The sequence below is a fragment of the Sciurus carolinensis genome (assembly GCF_902686445.1).
Source record: "Sciurus carolinensis chromosome 14 unlocalized genomic scaffold, mSciCar1.2 scaffold_115_arrow_ctg1, whole genome shotgun sequence".
In the NCBI taxonomy this organism is placed as follows: Eukaryota; Metazoa; Chordata; class Mammalia; order Rodentia; family Sciuridae; genus Sciurus; species Sciurus carolinensis.
Genome location: NW_025920107.1, coordinates 981,166 through 1,001,929, shown reverse-complemented (window position 1 = coordinate 1,001,929; position 20,764 = coordinate 981,166). Strand labels below are relative to the sequence as shown.

The following is a 20,764-nucleotide window of genomic DNA, read 5'->3' as shown; positions in this document are numbered from 1 at the left end:
GAAAAATATTCCTGCATTTTAGACATAACCTATTTAAATTCTTATTACTTAGAATCTACTTGAAGGAATGGGAGAAAATTAGAGTAGGAGGAGACAAAACACATTTGTAGTTCACCTTACAATAGTTGGCAGTTACTTATTTCCTAAAGTAAAACTCTGATTAGATTCAATCAGGGAACTGAGATCAAAAAAGATAGGACAACTACTTTAAAAAAATCCCAATTGTCTAAACCAAGAAGAACCCATGGGTTGATGCTAAATTATTAAAATGACCTATGAGCCTAGAAAGTTGAAAGTAATTTCTTTATTAAGAAAATAAAGACATGTTGCTTAGGGAGAGGAGCAAAAATGACCAGTTATGAGGTACATTAGTAAATAGTAAGTAAAACAAAATGTCTTATCATAGACAACTATGTTAAGACCATTATTTATCTTATTTCTCAGAAAACATATAGTTATAATATTAAAAACAAACAAAAATTGAGCTTTTAATAGAAAATCAAATCCTATCAGAAAAATTACATGGAGTCAACCATTTTTTAGAGATGCTGATTTAGGGTCCCCACCATAATATTTGATAATCAACATACCTAAGGACATAATATAAAAATGACTAAAGAAGTCACTGAGCTCATAGTCTAGAAATTATTGGAAGAAAAATGTGACAGATTACAAGAGTAAGGGGGGGATGAATCAGCACAAATGAAAACCCAGGATTTCATTGTAGAAAAAAGCAGAAAGAGGATCAACACTTCTGAAAGAGAAATAAAAGTATTTTCTGGGAAATTTGAAGCTGAGAGTTGTTTCATCTTGTTAGGTTTGGAAGCCATCTCTACATTGAGCTTCCCAATGAAAGCCAGGGCATTGACAATGGGACATCTAAAAATAAACCATAATCACCTCAAAGAAAATAACAGGTAGCATAAACCTGCCCACTGTCTTTGTTGAAGCTATGGAATTATTATTTTCAATTACTCCTGTCTTAATAGGCTTCCTGATATGATGATCTGTGGTTCAGATGGTTTCTCAAACCCCATCCCACTTTCCAGGGACATGTAGATGAAACTGGAATGGAGCACATGGTCCCAAAAATAACTGTAATTCTAGCTTGGGGTCAGTGAAGGTCAGAGACAGATTAGGCTTGTCTCCCACCAAAACAGTAATCCCTTCCATGCTATAAATGTAGTCTCCCTGAATGGTATGATATTGGCTCTCCGAGTACCTAAAAGTAGAGAAGATAGAAGCCATGGCCTATCAACAAGGCAATCAATTATATGATCAATAAATCAGTGATTTCTGAGTGCTGGTATTGATTTTATATTGAACTATTAGCTGTAGTAAATAGTGAAAAAAAGGATATTTGTCAACATCCTTAAAGATCTTACAAATCTACTAATAAGAGATAAGATATGTATACACATAAGAGAACTCAAGGGTTTTGCTAAATATTGTGGGTTTGACTGATAATAGAAATGTAAAAATGGGCACTTTAGAGAGAGTTATACTAGGCCCTTGAAGGATGTGAAAGATATAGATAAAATGAGAACAAAGAAAAGTATTAAAAATCAGGGAACAGCAGTGAAGTGAAAGAATAAAGCAGGAATGGGTCAAATAATATTTATGGTCAATGCCTAAATTAGTAGAAAACAAGAATGGACAGCACTCCAGATTCAGAAGACTGATGAAAAAGAGGGAACTCACCACAAAAATACTCAAACATGGGATTCTCAATTATTTTATGAGGGCAATGGTGGTGGGGTGGTGGGTGTCCACAGATCAGGGCTTCCCAGGGAAAATGTTAACTTGGAATTCTGAAAGGATGAGAGAGGGTGACTTATCCTACAAAAGGAAGTGGCCCTCCAGATGGAACCAGATCAAATGATTATACCAAGTGCTTTTGGAGAGCTAAAGAGATTTTTTAGTGGTAAAATGTGGTGAACAGTAAAATAGGTGAAAGAAGTGTGACTAGGAGACCTTCACTTGCTACTTTCTGTAATAAAAAGAAGGAACAATGGAACACAAAGGAAATAAGAGAAAAGTCACATTAAGCTGATTGAGGGATCCAAAAACAAGGACAGAAAAAAATGATTAGAAAATAAATTTTAGGTAGAATTCTTGAGATGGAATTCTGAAGGAACTGATAGATGGTCAAGTAGTACTTTATCAAAATGGGGTGGAGTTTTGAAGAGATTAAATAGGAAAAAATTTGAGAGATTTGCTTTCTGGAGATGATATTAACTCAGGTGTTTGCATGCTTTTATTTATCTTATAGCAGTAGGTCAAGAGCTGGAGTTTTCATGAAGGTTTCACAAAAGGATTCACTAGTTCCAGCCTTGCAGGATTGTTATGAGGATTAAATAAGCTCCATGAACATGAAATGTTGAATGTAACTGTCAACCCTTAATAAAGTTCAAGTTATATCCTTGGGGACTGCTTATAGTAAGAAGGTGGTGGGACAAGAATAAGACAAAGGAAGGACAGAAGAAAAGTCCAAATAAGAGTTTAGTGCCAGAAAAGAAGGGAAAGAAAGCTCTCCAAGGGAAAATGTTTAAAAATGCCAAGCTCAGTAGTGAGAGATTGGAACCTGGTCATGGATGACTTTCAAGGGAACAGTGTCAGGAGTAAGAAGGTGAGTTTAAAATGCAGGGACTCTGGGGAACAAGGGGAGAGGCCTGAGAGCATAGGATGTAGAAACTTTAGATGTTTTGGCAATGAAAGAGGAGAAGAAAATAGGAGAGCACCTGGTAAGGATAAGAAGATTAAATAAAAAATTACTTTCTCTTCCTCCAAGATAGGGAAGTTATGCTAATATAAGTCAGTTGCAGAAAACCACCATTTTGGGAACTTCAACAATCAATTTCCACTTTTTCTGAGTAAAAACAACCCTAGGATTGAGCTCAAGTTCAGACTTCCAAATCACTGTGTTCACCAAAGCACAAAGCAGTCAGCTGATGTTATTACCTTACCACGTCACATGGACTTTTCATGTGCCAAGCCAGTCTAACCTGCATGTGCTATTCACCTGATGATAGCCAGCAAAGCAGTCAGTTCATATTTGTAAATCTACTAAACAGATTTGAAATTATCATTAATTCAACATACTCTTCCTTCCTTTGGCAGTTGTATTACTGCTTCAAGTAATTCCTACCAAGATAATATACCAAACTTTTTTCTCCATGAGTTTTTTTCTATCTAACTTTTCTTTTAAGTCCTAAACATTAGTCCTTATACACTTTTCTTGAGTTTTCTCTCCTTTCTCATTTGCATTGAAACCTTAGTGATATTTTCCCATTCAGTTGTCACCATTATTGTTCCCTTTTTAATCAGAATTCTCAAATTAACAAGAGGAAATTGAAATGTAGTAAAATTTTGTTTGTATTATAAAATATGTAGAAAAAATTACTATACATCATCCTGGGAGAATTTCTTATCTTTTGGCCATTTACTCTTGAATTTTAGTTATACCTGTCATTTCACTTTGTGAGGAAAATTTCCTTAGCCCTAAAGAAAAAAATTTAAAAATTGAGTGTAAATTACCTCAGTAAAAACAATGATCTTATCAACAACTACTGTGTTATGAGAAATTCAAAGAAATATAGAATAATTTTCTATACTCAAAGAGATTATAGTTTGCTTGATTACCCAATCTGGCCACCATCAAAATATAATAAGTAGAGCATACCTAATTGGAAAAACAGAAATCTGAAATGTTCCAAACCCCAATACTCTTTGAATGCTAACAAGATGCCAGGAGTAGAAAATTCAGCACTTGACCTCATGTGATAGCTCACAGTCAAAAAACAGGCACATGAAAACCATTGTATAAAATTACCTTATGGTTATGTTTATAAGGTACATATGAAAAATAAGTGAATTTCATTTTTATATTTGGGTTCCATCTCCAAGATAGGCCATTTTATATATATGCAAATATTTCAAACTCTGAAAATACATGAAGTTCAAAACACCTGTAGTCCTAAGTATTTCAGATAAAGAATATTCACCTGTATCAATATGTGTAGCTTACTTTATTCTGCTTTGTCTTAACACATTTACTGTACTCTGCTTTCCAACAAATACCTGCCTTCTCCCTAACATAGTCTTTGAGTTGGTCAATGAAATATGGATACATAGAAATGACAAATGGTTTTAAAATCACATGGAAAATGATATAAAAGGTCAAAGGAAAGTTGGATGTGGTGACACAACCTGCAATCCCAGCACTTGGAAGGATGAAGTAGGAGGATAATTTGAGTCCAGGGGTTCAATCAGTAATGATAAAACACCATCTCAAAAAAGGAGGGGACTGGAGAAATGCACCTACACAGGTATCTTAATAACAAATGTATTTTATACAATGGAGAGTAAAGGAAGTAAAAATAAATTCTCAATCACATTTTATGCTAAAGTCCTATGGAAGATAAGCCTCACCTTCTATCCTCGTTTATTAGATAGGAGTTTGTGTGGGAGGTAAAGCCAAGGGTAACTCATAATACCCAATCTTGACAAATAAATTTAAGCATTAATGTACAAACAGTTCTTGTACTAGGATCTAACACCAAGGGCATGGCTAGACAAAGGCAGAATCAAATTTAAGTTCATATAAACAACTATAGCTCAATTAGCCTTTTGCCCGGATATATAGCCTTATGACCAGATATGTAGGCAGTATGCCATGTAGAAAATTTAAGCCACAATCCTAAAGTGTTACTCTATAAAATTCTAGAATGTAGAATTTCAGTACATAAATGTGTATTACTCAGTCCAATCCTTCTTTCTACAATACAATATCAAGTGATCATCTCATTCCTCCTTAAAATTCTCTAGTCTTGGAGATCTCACTGCCATCTAAGGAGATGATATAATTGATTACTGTAGTTGCTGGAACATTATTGTTTGTACTGATCCCCAAATCTATTTCTATTCTACTTGCATCATTGGAACTAGCTCTTCCTTCTGGAACTACAGAATTGACAGACCTTAAAATATGTGAAAAGCACCTGTCATAACTACTTTAATCATCTCATTATCTGGCTAACCAGCACAGGTTTCTTATATAACAGGTTTCATGTTCTCTGCCATTCTAATTGCCCTTTGGCAACTAATGGGCACACTGAATTAACTATCCTGATATGCTCATCCTGAAACACAGAAGTCAGAAATTCAATACTCAGAGCTTACTGTGTTTTTTGATGTCTTTTCTCACTTTAGCTACAGAAATTTTTACTTATAAATTAATAAGGAAGAATGGGAATGTTTCATTTGAAATTAATCACAGGTCTTTTAGGATGCTCAAGAAATACATTTTGAGAGCTTATTTCCAATTACTTCTTACAGGGTATTCATAGAGTTGATATCAAGAAAGTTCTTGGCTGCCATGCAAAAAATTTGCATTTAATGTAGGCTATAGAGAACCACTGAAGGATTTTGACTGGGAGAGAACTTAAATCAGATTTGCAATTTAGAATACATGTCCGAGCAAGTAAATAAATGCAATTAAGTCTTACATTTATTAGCTTGAAACTTTATGGAGGAGGAGGGGGTGGAGATCTATTTCTTGGTGGTGACAGGGAGTCAGTTCATAAACAATAACAAAAATCTGTTAAGATTTGATGGACAAAGATATTTACAACATTCTGTGATGCAGTTCTCTTTGAATTCATTAACTTTCAGTATTATCTTGTTTACACACATATTGCATCATATTTCTTATCTCCCTCCCAATCTTGCTCCCCTTTTTATATTCCTAGTTTACACTAATGGACACAGCACCTGGGCAGATTCTTTTCTCTCTTATCCCCAACATGTATTCTGCCACAAAATCCTTTTAAAAATTCCTATGAAATTTCATTCAAGTTTGTCACCTCCTATTCATTACATTGCCATTACTTTGGTCTAAAGGCTTCAAGAGGTCTTACTTGGACTGACATTCTCATTTTACTCCCTCTAACATGTATTCTAAATTGCAAATCTGATTTGAGTTCTCCTTTTCCACTTAAAATCTTTTAGTGATTTGTTACAGTGTACATTAAAAAAAAAAAAAAAAAACTTCTTGCATGGCAGCCAAGAACTTTCTTGATTTCACCTCTATGGGTACCCCAGACTTCATTTTTCTTAATTCCTATAACATTATTTCCCAACATTCTCAATTACTTGTAATACCCAGAACTCAATTTACTGTTATTTTCCCCTAACTTTATATAAATATTGGTGATTTTTCTACTCATATATCAAAATTTCCTTTTTTCTCTTAGTATATAGCCATGGAAGAATTGGGTACTTGTTGCCCACTCTTCCCACAGTAGTTCCTCTACATTGTTACTAGACCATCTCTGCTTAGGATGCAGTAAATATGTGTGAAGTGAATGAACACATTAAATGTTTGTTTCTTGTCTATCTTCCTTCTATTACTCTGAGTTCCATGAAAATAGGTATTTCTGTTTTTTTTTGTTTTTTCTGAACCTAGGAGATCATATATACTGAGAGATCAGTAAATGTTTGCTGAACAATGTTGTTGAAGAATGGTGAGGAATTGAAGTTAATTTTCCCAGGGTCCCAAGACAATGTGGGAATGAAGAAGGCCTAAATGAAGCTCTATGGTAATGGGTCTTTCAAGGTCTACTCTCAGTTGTAAGGCATGTTGTATTTGTCTAATCCTGATTTTCTGAAATCCTGACTTGCCCTGTACATTTGGGTATAATGCTATAAGAGAAAAGAGATATGGCTCTCCTACTGGTCTTCCAGACCAGTTCAGCCTTTTAACATGAAGAGAAATTGGCCAAGGCACTTGATAAGCTGAGATCTTATAAAGTTTCTACTACAGAATTCAGAACTTCATTTGCTTTAAGGCCACACTGTATTCATTAGAAGTGACATTTATTAGATATGTTCTATGTGCTAGGCATTGGTCTAGCCTTGGAATAGAAAGGTAAATAAACATGATTATTTAAAGAGCTTTCAATATAATAATAAAGGAGGGAGGAAATATGCATAGGTTTGTCCTGAATAACAGAAAGTAAAGGATGGCATACTAAGAAGAGAACATGAGAAACAAAATCTCTGGGTACAAGCATATGTGCTATATTGTTGGTTAGTGAGTAAGTCATCCTGTGTTTCTAGAAGTCTTGATGTGTGGTAAAGACTAATAAAAAATGAATCTGAAAAAGCAATTTATACCAATCTGTGGTGGAACCTAAATATCACCCTATGACATTATACCTTCTGGTAATAAAAAGAATTGGTATAACTTGATATAGTTTTCAAGGAAAGACAGTTGCTGAATGAAAGAACCCTTGTGAGACTGGCAAAACAGGCAAAGAAAAAAGAAACTTGATTTCATTCATGGCAAGAACATGGGTTCAGTGTTATAGAAAATGGTGGAATATTTCCCATGACAAGAAGGCAATAATTCCAGAGAATGAAAGAAGAAGAAAAATGGGATTTAGTAGAGGGAAGACAGACCAAAGAAGAGGACAGACTGGGCTGGGCAGGCTTGAAAGACTAGGAGAAACTAGGTGAAAGATGAACTAGTGAAGATAAAATTCAGGGATGAGAAAGACAAGAATTTGGTAGGTAGACAGGTAAGTCATGGCTAGAAAAAAAAACTCAGGGTTCCTGTTGGAAGTTTGGAAAAGTCATAGGGATTCTTCCAAAGATTTCTTTTTTGCAAAAGTTGGAAGAATGTGTGCTAGACTTCTGCTACCATAAGAAGCTGAAATGTTTGTAAATTTTCCTTCGGATCACCTACTCTCATACCCATAATGCAGATTCTTCCAAATACTCATTTATCCAATTTCTCTTTGCAAGTTACTTGGGCATGGAATAAGAGTCCCATTTGCTTCAATCATACTAAGATGCTTTGGTCTATGTTAATGAATTTTTCTCCCCTTACTTACTTGATCTAATTAAAATATCCATTCAATATGACTAGAATTAAGCCAACCATGGGTTACTTGCATTTGGTGGTCCAGGGCTCTTAAATAGTACATGACCTACTGCATGAATTATAAGGAATTAAGAAATGTCAGACATTTGGAAAGATATCTTTTACCTATTAACTATATAGCACTATATTTTTTTCTCTGACATCATGAGGATCTCACTAGTAAACAGTAATCTATAATTCCAATGAAAACACTGAATAATTTTAATTAAATACTAGTAATGATAACAAATTTTATTGTAATGATTATAGGATCAAATAATTTCTTCTTTAGAAAGAAACTTCAAAGTCATCTGGCATCTCTCTATTCCGAGGCTTAACTTTCCTCTATTCACCTCTTTCAAATGGCCATCTAGCCATGTGACATTCTTTTGCTATTATGTTTAGTTTTCTCAGAATTTCAGAGGCTGCCCAAGAAAAGGTCTTGCTGATCTAGGCATTAGACTAAAAACCCTGCCTCTATTAGAAGAAATAGAAGGCCCAACTCTCTATCATGTCGGCTCAGGAACTGACATCCTCCATAAGACTCCTAAGGCAGAAGTAAAATCAAGAATCAATAAATGGGATGGTACCAAATAAAAAGCTTCTTCACAGCAAAAGAAACAATCAAAAGAGCTCTCAGAAAGGTAGAAAATCTTTAACATCTACACCTCAGAGCTTTAATCTCAAGGATATACAAAGAACTCAAAAAGTTTAATACCAAAAATCCCCAAAAACTCAATCGATAAATGGGCAAAGGAACCAAACAGGCACCTCACAGAAGAAATGCAAATGGTCAAAAAATATGAAAAAATAGTCAACATCTCTAGTAATGAGAGAAATGCAAATTAAAAGTATACTGAGAGTTCACCTCAGTCAGAAATATATCAAGAATACAAGTAACAGTAAATGTTGGCAAGGATGTAGGGGAAAATGTTCACTCATAATTGCTGATGGACTACAAACTGGTGCAACCACTGTAGAAAGCAGTATGGAGATTCCTCAGAAAACTTGGAATGGAACCACCATTTTACCCAGTTATCCCACTCCTTGGTTTATACCCAAAGGACTTAAGATCAGCAGACTACAGTGATACAGCCATATCAATGTTTATAGCACTCAATTCATTATAGGAAAGCTATGGAACCAACCTAGGTGCCCTTCAACAGATGAATAGATAAAGAAAATGTGGCATATATACACAATGGAATATTACTGAGCCATAAAGAAGAATGAAATTATGGCATTTGCTAGTAAAGGGATGAAACTGGAGAATATCATGCTAAGTGAAATAAATCAGAACTAGGGTTGTGGCTCAATGTTTGAGTGCTTGGTTAGCATGTGTGAGGTCCTGGGTTTGATGCTCAACACCACATAAAAAATGAATAATATAAAGTTATTATGTCCATCTTACACCAAAAAAAAATTAAAAAAAAGAAATTAACCAGCCCCAAGAATTGAAAGTCCAAAGTACTCTCTGATATGTGGATGATAACTCATAACAGGGGAGGGTAGAGAGGAAAAATAAGGATGCTCACTGGATTAGACAAAGGGGAATGAAGGGAAAGGAGGAGGGATGAGAATGGGAAAGACAGTAGAATGAATTAGACATAACATTCCTATGCTTATATATGAATACAAGACCAGTGTAACTCCACATCATGTTCAACAACAATAATGTGATCCAAATTGGAATGGGTTGCACTTCATGTATGTATAATATGTCAAAATACACCATACTGTAATGCATATCTAAAAACAACAAATTAAGAAAAAACCTTTATATGGACAAAATGGAAAAGGTCTTGTCTCTTTTATTTTTTAATGTTAAGCTGATATTATGCAACCCTCAAGATTTCACTCCTTGGTTCTAGTTTGACTCTTTGCCCTACTAAGTAGGTTATTCCTTTAAATATTTGAAGGGAACTCTCAGATCTCCCCCAGATCTTAACTTATTTTGTCTAAACTTCTCCACCAAATTCAACTGCATTTCAATTGATATGTTTTCACATTCCTTAAATCATTCTTATCTCTCTCCTTATTTATTGAATCCCAGTTTCAATTTTATGTTTTCAGGTGGTAGTCTGATAAGTTTAGAGAAAAATTATGTGCTCTGGGACATAATTTTTTGATGATGCTAGATTTAATCATGCCTTTTAGAAGTCTTATCCTCTGCTGTCTCATATTGAGCCTAGTAACCCAAACCTCAAAGTTTTTTCCTAGTACTCCTAGCCAAAACTGAAAGAAGGTATGTAAGGAGGGTGTGAGGATTTGAAAGTTGAATATTCTACATTCTGGACTAGTCTCCTACCAGTGTTAACTTACTGTCTGAAATTAAGTCACATTATTTCTATATTTGACATTCTCTATAATGAAAGATGGTATTCTTTTACTTCACAAATACATGCCAGTTGTCCAAAATTTAGATGAGTGGAATCATCTGGGGAACAATTTTGTCAAAACATCTTATGCCTGTCCCACCCAGATGTACTGAATAAGCATCACCAGGGATGAGATCAAAGCATCTCTAAGTTTGAAAAATATCCCAGGTGATTCTAATATATGTTTATGCTTATAAATTACTATTTTAGAGTCACTTAAAAATAAATGTTCTAGTAATAACTTTATGCCAGACATTATGGAACCCTCAAGATTTCAGTTATACATAATGCTATTTAAAAGCAAACACATAAACACAATTAAACATAATCAAGTAACTAAGTACTCAATTTGTACAGTCACTTACCTTTAAATACTTGAGTGGCCCAGCATCCTTGGAGCTCTGCAATGGACATAATGGCTCCTAAGGATTGAATCAGGCCTATGATAGCAAGAATTGACTTTTCTAGGTTGGGGGAAGACCTTTTTATATGGGGATATTTTGTTTTTGACCACCTTGATGGAAACTTCAAGAAAAGCAAAGGCAAACCTACAGCCTGTGGCAAAGATAACAGTATCAATGTCATCCTCTCTGGAACCATCCTTAAATATGGCAGCTTTCTCTGTGAATTCCTTCACATTTCCTTTTACTTTTACCAAGCCAGAAGTTATATATTTGGCAGATCATCATTTATTGTTGGATGCTGGTTCAGAGCTCTATGAGTGCTGATAAAGATGAAGAGGAGAAATGAGAGTGACCAAGAGAGAGGAAAAGAAGGGGAAAGAGAGGAATAAATCAAGTAAGTAAATTTTTGCTTTGGTGGAGGTGGTTAAACAATTTCAATGGTTTCCACTCAGTCTACCAATGAAATTTGGAAAAGTTCTACTTTATACCAGTTCTACTTTACATCAGCTTTTCAGGGCAAAAACTGAATCCTAGAAGTCACTGAAAGGGGAAAGTACTGGAGAAGTGAAGGAAGAAGAGTCTTATTTGAGGAATGCATATGTGGTTTCTTAATAATATTAATACTCTGTGGTATCATAAGGCCATAGGCTAATAGTTTCTGTCCACATATCATTAAGTCTGGCAGAACTTGTCTGTTAATATTCTGTTCAGTTCCACTTCTAATTCCAAAGGCACAAGAGGTAGATTTAGAATTCCATTTCCCAAACTGTGTAATAAATTACATCCATATAGCAACTTAGAATTTAAATTACATTTCCATGCATTAACTTGACAGTCACACAAACTCTATGAAGGAGATAGGATAGGTGTCATTATCTCGGTTGTATAGATGTGGAGCCCGATGTCAAGAGAAGTGAACTGACTTGACCAATGTTATACAGCCTAGTATTTTAGAATTTCTATTAAAATAACTTTCTATAAACTCTGTTGGGATACTTTGGACCTGTTACGTAGTATTTTTCTAGAGACAGCATGGAATAAGGGTATCAAAATAAGTAAGCCAGGTTTCCAGTATCTTGAGTCTTTAAAAAAAAAAGTCTTAATTCAGTTTTAAAACCATCTTAATTTATGAATTTTAAGTCAGTAGGCTGTGACAGTCCTCATTCCGTTATCTTCCTGGCCGAGCCTCAGAAATATTATATGGTTTACAACTATTCTTGATTTGTTGAATTTAATTTGCTTTGATTCTTACCTTTTGGAAGATTATTTTCTGCATCCAACATCATAATTTCATTTTTCTCTCTAAACCTATTCCCTTTCACTAGCAGTACCACCATTTACATAGATGGCCAAATCACAAAACTGTCTCATATCTGCTTACCAAGCCTATGCTCTTTAACCCTTAAAAAGGGAGATTACCCAGAATAGTTTTGTTTCCTACCTATCTCCCCAGAACTATTACAGTTGTCTTTAGGGCTCCATTCCTATCTGCCTTCTATACCATTTGCCTTAGAATAGAAAGACAAGTAAACATGATTTTAGGATACTCAATTTAGCAAAGAAAATAAAAAGCTAGAAAGAATATTATCCGGTCAGGTGCTGTGGTCATTCTACAATACTTTTATTACAGATTTATTTTTATATCACTCACTTGCTTAAATTCTAGGCAAATGCTCTGCCACTGAGCTAAATACCCAACCCCGAAACTTTTTATTTAGTAGAGAATACAAAAAGTTTCTTACCTGACAGACCTAGAAATATATTCAACTACTCTTCTACCTTTGCCATATAGTCTAGATATATCAGACAATGTGCAGATCTCAGACTGTAATGTTCCTTTTGCTATTCTAAGATATTATAATTAGAATGCTAGATGCTAACACTATTTACCTACCCTTATTATTCATAACATCTCAATTTGTTTTGCAACTACAAAAGATATTCATACTTAAATAACTAAATGAAAAATTTGTTGGGAAACACAGCATCCGAGTATCATCTCACTAATTAATTTCAAATTGCTGAGGGAATTTAGCAAGGCCCTAAGCAACTTAGTGAGACCCTATCTCAAAAAATAAAAAGGACTGGGAATGTAACTCAGTGGTAAAGTGACTCTGGGTTCAATCCCTAGTACCGAAAGAAAAAAGAAGAGAATATTATTGGAACATCTGTGGAAATTTAAATATGCCAACATTGTAGATAATCAATGTTTTAAATTTTATCAATGTTAAATTTCCCAAATGTGATAATTGTATTATGGTATATAATGGAGTGCCCATTTTCTTAGGTATATATTAATGATTTTGACTTACTTTTAAAAAAAAGAACTTAAGTATGTATGTATACTACATATTGTTTGGATCTTTCTATCTTCTAAAAGGGAAAAACAGAAAAAGCAAATATGGCCATATTTGATAGGTTAATCTAGGTAAAAGATATATGAATGTTCAATGTATTTATTATTGAACTGTTTTTCTGTGGATCTGAACATTTTCAAAAATGAGAAATTAGACAGAAAAAAATCATTTAAAGTCAGTATATAGAAATGACTTCACAATGGTCCTCCTGGCTCTATGAGAATCTCATTCTTTATACTCTGCATCCTATGCATTTCTTTGTCATATTCTGTTGTCTGTCTTCTCATATATATTTTTAAGGTAATATCCATTCTGAAGTCTTCCATTTGTTACTCATGTTTTCCTAGTGCAAATTACTTAGTTTCTCTTAGTTTCACTTTTTTAAATCTGTAAAATGGACATAAAAAGATACGGAACCCCAGGGCCATTTGTAAGGGTTAAATGAGATAATACATATAACTATTCACTGTGCTTGTCTTTAAAAACTCTTCAAAAAAGTTAAGGTATTATTTGTATTATCATGTATTTTCTCTCTGTATTTCATGCCCAATATAATGCCTTGCTCACAACAGGTGCCCCATATTTGTTGACTGACTGAATGATACACTGCCCTGTACTACATTTTTGTTGTTGTTGGGCACAATATAAAAAGAACTGATACCTGACAGAATAAGAAAATGGTTAATGCCAATGAGAATAAATGACAGAAATCCTTTAGACCAGCAGATCTTTTTCTTCTGTGGTTGATAAGGTAAAAATTGAATTTCAAATTCTCTGGATTTTCTTAATGTATGGGTAGAGATGGCTCTGTTAGCCTGTGTGAACAATCCTTTATCTTGTATCTTAGCCATTATCAACTCCATTCTCATCCTGAGAACATACCTGTGTTTAAGCTTCAAGCCAAATATTTTATAATCAAATCTTTGACTCATACTTTTTTCCAAAAATGTATTTGTTAATGCTTGGTCATATATCTTTGATATAAGATGTTTAAGTTCAGAAAAGTGTACCACATCAAAAGGGTATCCATGGTCCCCTACACAATTCAGGATCCAAACCCCACTCCTGGTGCTGAGGAATACCTAAGGCATGGAAAATATTATTTACATTTATCATTTTGGCTCACAATCTGAAAGCACTCCCACTTTATTCAAGATTAAGTTCAAACTCACTAGTGTGGCATTTTAGTACTGTACAATCTTTTTAAAAAATTTCCTGCCATTTTCCTTCCTAAACACTGTCCAAGAATATATCTCACTCTGATCCACCACTATGTTTCTGTTTAAAGTTAATGTGCTTGAAAAGTTCCTCTTTTAAATTCTCCTCAGCCCATTCATTTTTAACATCCAAATCAAGTTGCCTTCCTCTATGAGAACACCACTGACCTTTCAGACTGAGAATTCTCTCTCCATCCTCTGAACTTCACTAGCACTTACCAACTATAGGACTCATTAAAAATCATGGAATAGGCTGGGTTCAGTGGTGCATGCCTATAATCCCAGTGGCTCCAGAGGTTGAGACTGGAGGATCATGAGTTCAAAGCCAGCCTCAGCAATTTAGCAAGCCCTAATCAACTCAGTGAGACCCTGTCTCTAAATAAAATATAAAAAGAGCTGGGGAAGTGACTTAGTTGGCAAGTGCTGATATCCATATGTTTTTGGAAAGATTAGATTGCTTATTTTTTTTCCCTTTGAGTGACAAAAAGGAAACTCATGCACCATCCTGTTAAGTAAAAGTTTTTAATTACCAAAATGTGTCTTCCTTTATATGAGAACATGGCATTTCTTCTGGCCAATGGACAATTCACACTCTCAATATTGCATTTATATAACTTCTTCCAGCAAATACCTGGTCTTCATCAAGGCCAGGGAGAGGCTAACTAGGATTCTTTAAAAAATTTTTTGGTAGTTATAGATGGACAGATGCCTTTGTTTTATTTGTATATTTTTTTGTGGTGCTAAGGATGAAACCCAGTGCCTCACACATGCCAGGCCTTGCCAAAGAGCTATAGCCCAAGCCCTAAATGGGATTCTGAGTGCAGTCTGAAGCAGTGAACTTATTCCTTAGCATAAAGCCAACTGAATAGTGGAACTCTAACCAGTAATCATGCCTCTCCATTAGCATCATACATGATGTCAATTTAGGCAATGAAACCAAGCCCCATATTTGCCACTGGTAATGATGGGCAATGGTGCAGTCATCCATACTCTGTTGGGTCTACCTTCTTGATAAGACTGAAGATAGAATGAAGCAAAGTAAATCATTGACTCAAACCTGCTTGGTTGTGTAGTTAATCTCTACAGCCAGATCTCCTCCAGAATTCCCGACAATTATAAAAACTCTTTTTCCAGCAAATGCCTCTGGGTTTTTATAGTCTTGACTATGGAAGTATTGTCCTTTGAACTTCTCAATTCCTAAAGGAGAATATAAAATAATTTTGGATGATAGTTTATATGATGGATATCATTTGTAAAATCATTCTTTTGTAGAATTTAAAGTTGAAGAACATATTATTCTTATGATCTCCCTTTGTTCAGTTATTCTTGTCATTCTGAATACTTTTGCTTATTTTTTTCTTCCATAGTCCCAGAATAGTAACTTGTGATTCCTTTATTGTAAGTACTTTTTTTTTGTATTTGCAGACTCACAAATCCAAACTGTCTCAGAAAACTGCCATTCTCTTTTGTCTTTTCATTCCTTTAGATACATACTTCCATTTCAATTAGAGTATATATGTTTCTGTATACTCTAGGATATATATAAAGTGCATTTTTTATAAAAAGAAAGTTCAGGCCCCAAACTGAAACTAAATTATTCAAGCTTTCATTTAACCCTTAGAAACTCAATATTTGTTTTCTCAATCACTGAAAAATTCCACATGTGAACCAATGCTTGGTAAGAGTTCCACAGTCTTCCTTTTTGATCCTTAAGAAGACCAAAGTCATTGTGAAAATAAATATAATCATGTTCTACTTGTCAGAAATACATACATTCCCAAAAATTTGCTGTAAGTTGGTTTCATTATTGTGAAAACATCATAGAAGTACTTACACAAGCATAAATTGTTTAGGCCAGTCACTCGATGTGGCCTCCTGATACAATCAAGACCCACAATAAACATGAGACATGTGAGGCTATTTGGTGTAACATGGCAATCTGCTTTACAGTAAATGTTTCTATAAGTAGAAATAGTACATTCTACACTAAATGTAGTACAGTAAATACATAAACCAGTAACATGGTTGTTTATTTTTATTATGTACCACATACATAATTGTGTGAGCTATAATTTTATACAAGTGACAGTGCAAATGGGTTTATACATCAAAATCACCATGATATTTTAATGGCTATGATACTACTCAGCCAATGGGAATTTTTCAGTCCACATTATAATCTTATGGGATCACCATTCTGTATGTTTTCCAGCCTTGACTGAAATGGCATTACGTGGTGGCATGATTGTTCATAGACCTCTAAACTCTAAAATTACCATTGCCCAAATGGCAATAAAACAAATTATCCCATTTTCAAGGGAACATGCACAATTAGGGTAGGCCTTATTTCACCCCAAAGTAAAAATCACTCAGACCACGACCTTCTATTCCTCAGTGTCAAAGGCATGGTTTTAGGGTCAACCTCCTTTCTGGTAAGTCACTCACCTGGAAAGCTTTCCAGGGGTAAGTGAGCATTAGTGTGATGGCCAGTGCAAAGCATGACTCCATCAAAGACATTAACCTTCTTTTTCCCATCACACTCAGTGACCACCTCCCATTGGCCTGAAGTAGAGAAATCAGGCATCTTCTTCACACTGTACACAGTGGTCTGAAAGCAAAGTAACATATATAGGGGACTGTAACCATAGCCAGTACAATGTATATCTTTCCAGACATGACTTATGTAAAATGTTACACAAAAGTTGATACTGCAGGTACCATCACATCATTAGTGTCCTTGCAAGATTATTTGATTTTCATACACCATAAAGAACAGTTTTGTTTGAGGTTGTGGTTCAATTGAGAAGTCTTCTATAAGGCAGATAAAGTAAAATGAAGTTGACAGACTAATGTACTCTCCTGTGCCTCTAGAAAAGTAGGATTTTTGAGAATTTCTAGTCTCTGCCTTAAGGCATTGTAGCACCTGAATAAATCCTGAATTTCTCCTGTACTTCTGTGACACTCTGTGCACTAAACACCTATTCCTTCACTAACCCCAGACATCCCCAAATTCTCTGATGTCTTCTGACACTAAAATCCTGTTCTCTTTGACTAACCTCAAACATGTGACTATGAGGCTCCATTTTATTTTAGAGCAGGAAAATATTTCAGATTTCTTTAAAGGAATCTCTCTTTGCCTTTTACATATGCCCACTTTACAAGTAACTATAGAGAAAGAGGTTGTGAGAAAGGAAAATAGTGATATAATTTTTAGCTTTTCAATAAAAAGCAATAAGCCTAAGGAAACATCAAGAATGCATTCCAATGAGCTTCTAGGGCCTTGGCTATAATGTCTTGGTTGAATAATAGAGACACTAAGCCTTAACGATCCTGTACAATTTATAGTTCCTGTCATGTGTTTTTACACAGGCTGGTGCTTCTACTTGGATCATCCATTTATTCATTCTTCATTTGGTAGAGTCCTTTCTACTCAAGACAGCTTGGACATTATCTTCTCTAAAAATCTTTCCTGGAACTTGATTCCTCTTCCCTGATGGGTTAAACATCCCTCTTTGAGCTGCAATGTATAGATCTCTATAGCACTTATCACTTGGTTTATTACTTATATGTATAATAATTTTCTTCATTTTTCTGTGTCTTTAAAAATAGTTACTTAGTTAATTTACATTTTTTTGTCTTTGCATCATCACTGCTTAGTACAGTAACAAACTTGTTCAAGATCTGACACTTAAACAGGTCAGAGATGCACAACTGTGCTGTAAATGACTGGCTTTGGAAATTGTCACCAGATAATACCATTTCGTTATTGTTGCTAAACAGAAAAAGGTGGAAGGTTTGGGCTTTAAGCCAGGTGGTATATCTGTTTATGGTCATGATTATAAATTATGGAAAAATCACAGCAGACTTTAGAGAAGAAAGGAACCAAAAGTCATACAGTACAATTATCTTCTTTTACATAAAAAGAAAATTATGATAAATTCAAGTTGAGAAACTAACTCATCTCAGGTCATAAGTTAATTAGTGGTAAGAACAAGGGCCAGAATTCAGGGTTTTGTTTCCTAATTCAGTGTTCTACTCTCTCCTCCAGATTTAACTTCTTTGCTTCCTCAATAACTTCCCAGTCACTAAGGACTTCACCAGGTGGTTTTGATGATCACATAAAATAATATATTGAAAAGTGCCTCAGAAAGTACAAAAGAATAAATCAATAGTGGAAAAGTAGTGGAACCAGAAAGATTTAAATTTCCCATACTTATTCATTTCCCTCATCTTCTTTATTATAAGCAGAGTGTGAAAAGAAGACAATGAAAATACTGGTGGCAGGTATCTTTCTGTATCTGCAGCCAAAATATATGAGAGAATATCCCAGGGTTATTTTAAAGAGATAACAAAGAGTGTAGTCTTTGTACTTGAGCATATCAAGCTAATATTTACACATAAGCACTGGTAAATGAAGCCACATTATTCATTTACTTGATGAAGAATTTCAAACACAAAGACACCCACAAAACTGCCTACCTTGAACTGGATATACTTTAAAAGGTTGAAGTCTTTTGCATACATCCTGAAATACTCAAGGACCTAGGAATTGTGCATTAAGTTAAGATAATGATCTGGGGTGCTGTAGTCACTGAAGCACATCATCTCCTTAGAAGAATTGATGATCACCAATTTGTAAATACTGAGTCTCCCTCCTTCAGGATTTTCCTGCAGTAAATTAGAAGTATTAATGGCAACTTGAGAACTAATATCATGATTTACAAAGAGTGAATAGTTGAAAAATTTCCTAAAATAAATGCCAATTCAAACAAATGCACACATACACCACCTCCATATATCTTCCAGTACTTGTACCTCTGTGTAGTTCCTTCCCCTTGAATCTCAGTATCTTTACGACTTGCCTTTGACCAACAGTATACAGTTGAAATGCCACTGAATGACTTTCAATACTAAGTAATAAGTAGCCTTGCAGCTTCCACCTGGGAGTCTTAGAAGGCTCAGTTTGGTGGAATGTAGCAGGCATGTAAGAAGTTAGCTATGGTAGCTATGACCCAAATACCTGAAAATGAGAAAGAATTCTTTTGGCTCATGGATTCAGAGGTTTCAGCTCCACTGCTTTTGGCTTCAGGCAACACAGAAAATCATGGTGGAAGGGTATGGCAGAGGAAATCTTCTCAATTCATGGTAGCCAGAAAGAAGGGGTTGGGGGAAGAGGCCCAGGACAAGATAGAGTCCCCAAAGGTAGTCCCCCTGAACATGTGATCTGCTTTTCAACTGTGTCCCCCCACCTGCCTACAGTTTCTACCACTGCCTAGTAATCCATTCAGCTGTCAATGAATTAATCCATTGATGATGTCAGAACCCTAATGAGTGAATCACTTTCCAAAATACCCACCTCTGGACAATGCTGTATTGGATACCGAGACTTGAACACCTGGGATTTTTGGGGATAGTCTAAATCTTTACTATAAAAACTCCAATTACATTAAGACCACAATTATTTTAGGAAGCCAAACCTAGGCACATGAAAGAAAATATCTAGGATAGAGAAATATTCAAATAGCCCCCAGAAATTCTATCTATCCCACCTAAAATTCTAAACATGTGAACAAAGTAGTTACATTAAATTCAGTCTTAGCACTCATTGGATGGCAATCACAAGAAATTTCAAGTGAGAACTTCCTAGATGAATGAATAAGCCTCAAGAATTTTCATATATATTGAGACATTGCTCTCAAGAAAATGTACTAAGTCTCTTTCCAGTATAAGTTGTTATTTACCCCATTGTTACTATTGCTGGGTCACAGTCATTTAAATGAGTAAAAATGGGTTAGATAAAAACATACTAGGGAGAGTATAAGTTAGTATAATATTTTCTGAGTAATTTTGCAATGTATATAAAAATCCTTTTAAGAAATATTCAGCCTTGCAAACAAAGATTATTGTTAAAGGATGTTACTGTCAGCATTATTCATAAAATAAAAAGAAAACAAGTTAAATGCTTAAGAAAAAATAACTGAAATTTGAGAACCACTGTTCAAGATCCTTGCTTCCCCAAGTATGGTCTGTGGACCAGCACAAAGGGGATCACTAGGGACATTGTTAGAAATGCAGAATTTTAGGCCCCTCCCTAGACTTACTGATTCAGATGCAAATGAAAACTGAGAAACACTGGTTCACATGACATTAATCCCTAATTCAGTGTCTTCCTCCCTACAACAAACTTTTTGCTTCCTCCAAAATTTCCAATTAATTAATTTATGGGGTTAAGGTGGTAATCCATTAAAATAATGCACTATGAATCCAGCCTATTATTCTGTCACTGAAATTTTACAAAACACAGGTTTTCAAATCTATCACATTTAAATTCTTTTTGATTATAGAAAATCACCTTAACCAATATGGACCCTCTCCTTCCTTTGTATTACAGAAATGAATAAATATTAGGAGAGTGGGTATTACAAAACAGTAAATATCCACAAAACAGAGTGTTGGATTTGTCCACATTCAGGTTTATTTTTTT

General features: G+C 34.8%; 1 pseudogene; it reads right to left on the bottom strand.

Annotated features, from left to right (window-relative positions):
• Positions 1 to 879: 879 nt before the first annotated feature.
• Positions 880 to 20,764, bottom strand: part of LOC124973299 (flavin-containing monooxygenase 5-like) — a 29,711-nt pseudogene continuing 9,826 nt past the window's right edge.